This window comes from Herpailurus yagouaroundi, unplaced genomic scaffold (genome assembly GCF_014898765.1).
Source record: "Herpailurus yagouaroundi ecotype Mexico unplaced genomic scaffold, PumYag 100, whole genome shotgun sequence".
NCBI classification, from domain to species: domain Eukaryota; kingdom Metazoa; phylum Chordata; class Mammalia; order Carnivora; family Felidae; genus Herpailurus; species Herpailurus yagouaroundi.
The window spans coordinates 83,040,925-83,047,884 of NW_024412391.1; positions in this window are offsets into that span (position 1 = coordinate 83,040,925).

The following is a 6,960-nucleotide window of genomic DNA, read 5'->3' on the forward strand; positions in this document are numbered from 1 at the left end:
TAGGAATGATCAAAATATTTGACAACACATGAAACATGGCAGTATGGCAGTCATCAATCCAAATGGATCTGGCCAGTATGTCAGCTCTGTACTTACCACAGAATGTTGGCCCTGTCACAAGTGGGGAGACTTCCCCCATGACTGATCTCCAGGTTGCAAGATTCTTCCCTTATTTCCATATTTCTTAAAAAAAAAGGGGGGGGGCATAGTTCTTTGTGGCCTGGGGCTCTTTATTTTAGAGGCTTTATTTTTCCCTCTTCTGGAAGTTTGAGTGACAGTCTTTAGTAACTGGTTAAGGCTGAGAATCTATTTGTAAATTCTACACACATTTGTCATTTGTAGAATGCCCCCTGCTTCCAAATGAGTCACCAAGCCTTGTCAATTCTACTTTCTAAATAGCCTCAAATTACTCCCTCATTTTGTCTCCCCCGCGACTTAGGCCAGATGTGCATTATGTCCTGTCTGGATTTCTCTTAACTAGTCCCCTGGGCATGCCCTTCTAATCCAGCATGCACACACATACAGTGAGGGTCTTCCAAGCACACATGTGATCGTGTCACATCAGAGTGTTGCTCTGAAGGAGGATAAAAGCCTCTAACATTTTCAGGAAGTTTGTGATACACCCCCACACCTCTCTCCCACTCCCCAAAGGCCAATGATGTAAACAAGTGCAACTATGCAAAGCTCCCTGAAGGCACAATTCTTTCTCTTGTCTGTGAGGGCTTGAGCTGCTCTCTCAATAGGGAATGTGGTCTGGAGGTCTTACCTGATCTCTTTAGGACTTTGTCCTCTACCATCTCAGAGCCTCACCTCGAGACTTCTATTGGGGTGTTCTTTACAACCATTACCCTGCATCTTTGTCCCAACACCTCACCCTGCAAAGTGGCGAGACCCCAAAGGGTGGCAACATTTAGGCACTTGAGAGTAAATTAGACCTTTACTTTCAGATTGAGTGGATTAGTACAAAGAACTTGGATTTAGAGTCTTAGGAGAATACTTATTACCTGGGATAAACTTGGTTAATTCACTTAGTCTCTATGAGGGTTGGAGCATATGACATTGTCATTTTTGTATCAAAAGTGATAAATAATGGGGTGCCTGGGTGGCTCAGTTGGTTGAGCTTCCAACTTCGGCTCAGGTCATTATCTCACGGTTTGTGGGTTTGTGCCCCACGTTGGGCTCTGTGCTGACAGCTCAGAGCCTGGAGCTTGCTTCAGATTCTGTGTCTCCCTCTCTGTCTCTCCCTCCCCAACTTGTGCACTGTCTCTCTCTCTCTCTCTCAAAACTAAACATTAAAAAATATGGGGGGGGGGTGCCTAGGTGGCTCAGTTGGTTAAGCATCTGACTTCAGCTCAGGTCCTGATCTTGTGGTTCACGGGTTCAAGCCCCCCATCAGGCTCTGTGCTGACAGCTCAAAGTCTGGAGCCTGCTTCATGGATTCTGTCTCCCTCTCTCTCCCTGCCTCTCCCCTGCTCGTACCCTCTCTCTTAAAAATAAATAAAACATTTAAAAATTTTAAAACAATTTTTAAATGATAAATATCAACAGTTTCATATAGTTTAACCTAATATAAACCAAAATTTCCTGCCCTGAAATGCAGCTATCAGTCCCCACCTTCCAGGTCTGCTCTGAAGTAGTTTCATAGAGTGGTTAAAAGCTTGGGTGGTAAATTCAGAACAGGGTTAGTGTTCCAGCTTGGACTACCAGCTGAGTGTGACTCTGGACAAGTTATTTGTCCCTCTGGGGCCTCAGTTTTCTCATCTATAAAAATTGGAAAACAGCGGGGCGCCTGGGTGGCTTGGCCGGTTAATCGTCCAACTTTGGCTCAAGTCATGATCTCACGGTCCGTGAGTTTGAGCCCCGTGTCGGGGCTCTGTGCTGACAGCTCAGAGCCCGGAGCCTGTTTCAGATTCTGTGTCTCCCTCTCTCTCTGCTCCTCCCCTGTTCATGCTCTGTCTCTCTGTCTCAAAAATAAATAAACGTTAAAAAAAAAATTAAAAAAAAATCGGAAAACAGCAATGTCTTCTCCATAGAGAGGTTGTGAAAATAATTTGCATGAAGAGTTAAATTGGCAGCACTTTCTAAATGGCAGTTATTATGAGCAAATACAATATCATATATGGCTCACTTTGTATAGCTTAACAATACAACTCATTTGCAATGACCATTTTATTGATGAACAAGATCTTTAGATCCAGAATACCTTCCTCACCATTTAAGAGCCTCCATTTCCACTCAGTATTGATCAGGATCCTGGATGGATGCGTCTGGATGTTGCTTCCTTCTCTCTCTTTGCCACCTGAAATGTGCTACCATCAGGACCTCAAGTGGTTGGAAGAGAACTACCAGAGACCCCAGCACCTGCGTCATCCCCTTTCTCAGATTCCCATTAACTTCTGAAAAAGCCAAAGAGGTAATCAAAAAGCAGTACTCGGACAAGTATGTTAAGAGGCTCTTTATTTGCCTCTTCACCCAAGTTTACCCAAAACAACAGCTAAACCATAGCTGGTGCCAACAGTAAGTCATAAGATGGTTATGCTACTTTGTGAGGTGTATCCTGACTTGGTCTTCATGTTTACAAGGCCATGTGGAGCCCCCAGCTTGGGTCCCCAAACTGCCTTACCCACTAACTGCACTCAGTACTCCACAGAGAAAGACACCCACAAAGTAATCTCAGCAGCACAGGCTGGGTCCAGCATCTCACCCATCTTTTACTGTTCCTTTTTCCTGACTCTTTAGCAAAGGCCCATTGGAACTAGAACGTGTGGCTCTCCTCTTGTCTACCTCAGAAATGGCCTGGTGATATCTAGGTCTTCTCTGATTTTGAGAAGAAGCTGTTATCTTTCTGAAAGTCTTCACACTGAAATCAAGTGTGTGGGAAAGAAAGACATACATTCTCTGAGGTGGCCCAAAGCGCAAGTGCAGTGGAACCACAGTACCAGGTGCCTTGAGCTTGTTCTTCTGTCCTGGGCTTCCTCTGACTGGGTCTGGCTTTGTTTGAGCCCCTGTTCTGATAACAGGCCTCTACATGGTTAAGGTAAACAGCGCCACCTATTCCCAATTCCACAAGCACTGGCTCGATCATTTGCCTGATACCTCAGGTCTAAAGGTGAACACCTGCCTAGCTCCCACCAGCCTTCCTAAGGGCCACGGCCTCCATCTTGAATCCCAACCAGAACTGAAAAGAACTGTCTGCTGTATGACATGGTACAGTGTGGGAAATGGCTGGTGTTCACTGCTTGAGACAGGAGAATCAGTGATCCCAAGACAGGGAACAAGAGGTGAGAGAAAAGTTAAGAGGAAAGAGTGGAAAAGAACATCCAGGGGGAAAAAAGAGAGGGGACCTGAGAAGGGGACATCCAGTACTGAGCTCTTCTGCCTCAAATAGTTTTGAGGGATGGAATACAACTTCATTTTACCCATTTAATTATCAGAGGAATCCAGAGCTTTGAGAGAGTGAGAGACCAAGACAGAAAGTTACACTAAGCATTCCTTCTCGGCTATTAATTTATGTTTAACACAGGGTATGCACCTGTGAGCGAGCAAAGACACTCCCAATTATTGCTTTAAAAAAAAATGTCTAGCTTTTTTCCACATCGTTGCTTCCTTTCTAACTTTGCCAAAATGCATACCTTGGAGGAGAGAGTCTTCAGCCTGGCCACAGCCACTGTGACATCTTGGTCTACAACTGGTGCCCCTAGATTTAGCAACTGGTTAAGATAGCTCTGCACTTGATTCCAGGACTTCTCCCTCTGTATGAGAACGTTCTCTTGATTGGGTCAGTTTTCTGGGTCTATTCAGGAAGCATGCAATGCATATCCTCAATCCTTTATCACAAACTTGTTAAAGTATAAATTTACCATGTTTTCTCCTGTTTCTATCACTATTTCTCCTGGCAGGATTTGCTTCCTGTAGCATTCCATTTCTTACCTCTGCCACTAATAATCCACTGAGATCTAGGTATGCTAATAATAATGACAATAGTAGCTAATATTTGCTAAGAACTTGTTATCTGACAGTAGTGGTGCTAAGGGCTTTATAGATATTATCTCATTCTCACAATCTGTAGGTGCTGCTAACTCTACACTTCTATTTCTAGCAATATGACAGAACAGAGATCTTGAGAAGCCACTTATTGAAAAATACCTAGAAATGATTTATGAAGTATAACAAGCTGACTTGTGAATATAATCTGAGCTAGAGAGAAAGAAGTATTTCCCCAGGAGTGAAAACAACAAAGAGGCTTAAGGCCATGGTTATCAGCAAGCCCTAACAGCTTCTGGCTGCCCTATGGCATTGGCTGGTCTTCCCAAACAATAAGTTTGGGTTTTAACAGCCATTTGAGAAAGGAAGACTAAGACTTGAGCTCATTCCAGGTAGAAAATTGGAACTTAAATGCCTACGTTAGAAAAGAAAGTTAAAAAAAATCAATCTAAGCACTCATATTGAGAAATTACATAAAGAACTACAAATGAAATCCAAAGAAAGTAGAATAAAAGAAGTCATGAAAAGCAGAAACTAACAATACAAAACATACACGTGCCACCTAACACTAGAGCCCTTGAAGACGCAGGTCAGTGGAAAGAGGGGATTCGAAAAAATGCTGTCTGCTGGCAAAGGGAGGCTACAAAGAAATTTGCCTATCTTGGCCTTTTTCTGGATTAAGGGCCAAAAGCTATTGGAATTCATAAACACGAGCCTCCCCTGAATCAGATCAGATCAAGCAAACAAGCGAATAAATAAGCATAAACAACGCATTAAATAAATAAATAAATAAATAAGCATAGACAAAGCCCAACTTGCCTAGAGCAACCGCAACCAGCAAAAGCAAAGGCAAGGCCTCTGACACAGGACATACCTCCAAACATGCTGCATCTACTCAGTCAGGGGAATGGGAGCCCGAAAAGCCATCACATTCGGTGGCTCCTCCAGTCCTTGGGACCCACCACCATCTCATCCTTGAAAACACTAAAAAATGTGGTGATGGGACCAGCTCCATCAGTATCACCTGGAACTTGTTAGAAATTCAACTCATGGGCCCCAGGTCAGACCCACTGACTCAACAACTCCAGCGATGGAACCCAGAAGTCTGTGTTTAACAAGCTTTCCAGGTGATTTTTATGCACTCAGTTTGAGAAAATTATACCCCTTTTTCTTCCCCAAGCCTGCCACCAAGACAAACATCTTCAATAAGTTCCAGTAAGATTGGGAATTACTGCTCTAGATCTTAAGTGTATCTTGTACCTACAAAACCTTAACAAATGCAAGTTTTAGAACGCCACAGAATTTTCGGTTTTAATTTTTTTTTTAATGTTTATTTTCGAGAGAAAGAGAGAGAGAGCGTGCGTGTGCCTACGCACATGCGGGGGAGGAGCAGAGAGAGAGGGAGACTGGGGACCAGAAGCAGACTCCAGGCTATGAGCTGTCAGCACAGAGCCCAACGTGGGGCTTGAACTCATGAACCACAAGATCATGACCTGAGCCAAAGTGAGTGCTTAACCAACTGAGCCACCCAGGCACCTTGTAGAATTTTTAGTTTTAAATCAGTCGAACAAGCAAGTCATTCTTTTCATGCTTTTTGTTCATTTTTTATTTTAAATCCAGCATAGTTAACATACAGTGTTATTCTTCCCATATTTTTTGTACAATAAAACAATAGGCTCTTTAAATATGTAGGGTTTCGGCTTAAAAAATGAAATCTTCTCCAGTGATTATTTATAATCTATTTATGTAATAATTAGCATATGACTGAGAGATACTAATTACTTTAACATGAATAGAGCAGACATTTACATATATTATAATGCTAATAATCTTCTATTTTCAGTCCAGAATTTGAGTGTATATACTGTGTTTTTACTTGAGTAGAAAAAAACCACTACCTCTTAAATAGAATGAACATTGATTCTGTTGCTCTGAATACATGAATAATTTTGAAATTAGGGCATTTTGCTTGGGACACAACTAACTCATCTGGTCACCTCTGATTCCTTTCACTCTGAGTTGTTAGTTCTTACTTAGAGTTGTTCATAGTATTTATTTCAACTTCATGCAGGTCTGAAATGGTGACAGTTCTCAGTAAAATTATAATTTTATTTCATAGAGTCTATGGAATCATGTTTTCTATTCCATATTGTTATTTCATCAGAAAATGTTTTCTGATGAAAAATCTCCTATGTCATATTGTGAAAAAGATGGAGAAGACTTGCTGCTCTGGCGACTAGGGGTCCTATGCATTGGTAGAGTTACTACAAACTAGAGTTGTAGGAATCTAGAATTGAAGTAGATAGTTTATTCAAAATTTTTTTAACATTTATTCTTTTTTGAAAGGCAGAGAGGGGCGCCTAGGTGGCGCAGTCGGTTAAGCGTCCGACTTCAGCCAGGTCACGATCTCGCCGTCCGTGAGTTCGAGCCCCGCGTCAGGCTCTGGGCTGATGGCTCGGAGCCTGGAGCCTGTTTCCGATTCTGTGTCTCCCTCTCTCTCTGCCCCTCGCCCGTTCATGCTCTGTCTCTCTCTGTCCCCAAAATAAATAAACGTTGAAAAAAAATTAAAAAAAAAAAAAAAAAAAGAAAGGCAGAGAAAGAGCGCGAGTGGGGGAGGGGCAGAGAGAGAGAGAGAGGGAGGCACAGAAACAGAAGCAGGCTCCAGGCTCCGAGCTATCAACACAGAGCCTGTTGTGGGGCTCCAACTCATGGACCGCGAGATCATGACCTGAGCTGAAGTCTGCCACTTAACCGACTGAGCCACCCAGGCGCCCCTGGAGTAGATTATTTTAAAATAATAAGGCCCTGGATATCTTGCCTAATTTCAAGATTTCTGATGAATGCAATCAGTGATCAGAAAGGTCTTTTATAACACCTCCTTCCATTCTTTCCACTATGCACAGTGGCAGGGTCTATTGGCACATGTGCAGTAGATGTAAGAGTAAAGTTATTCTGAGAACTACCATAGGTGAAGCA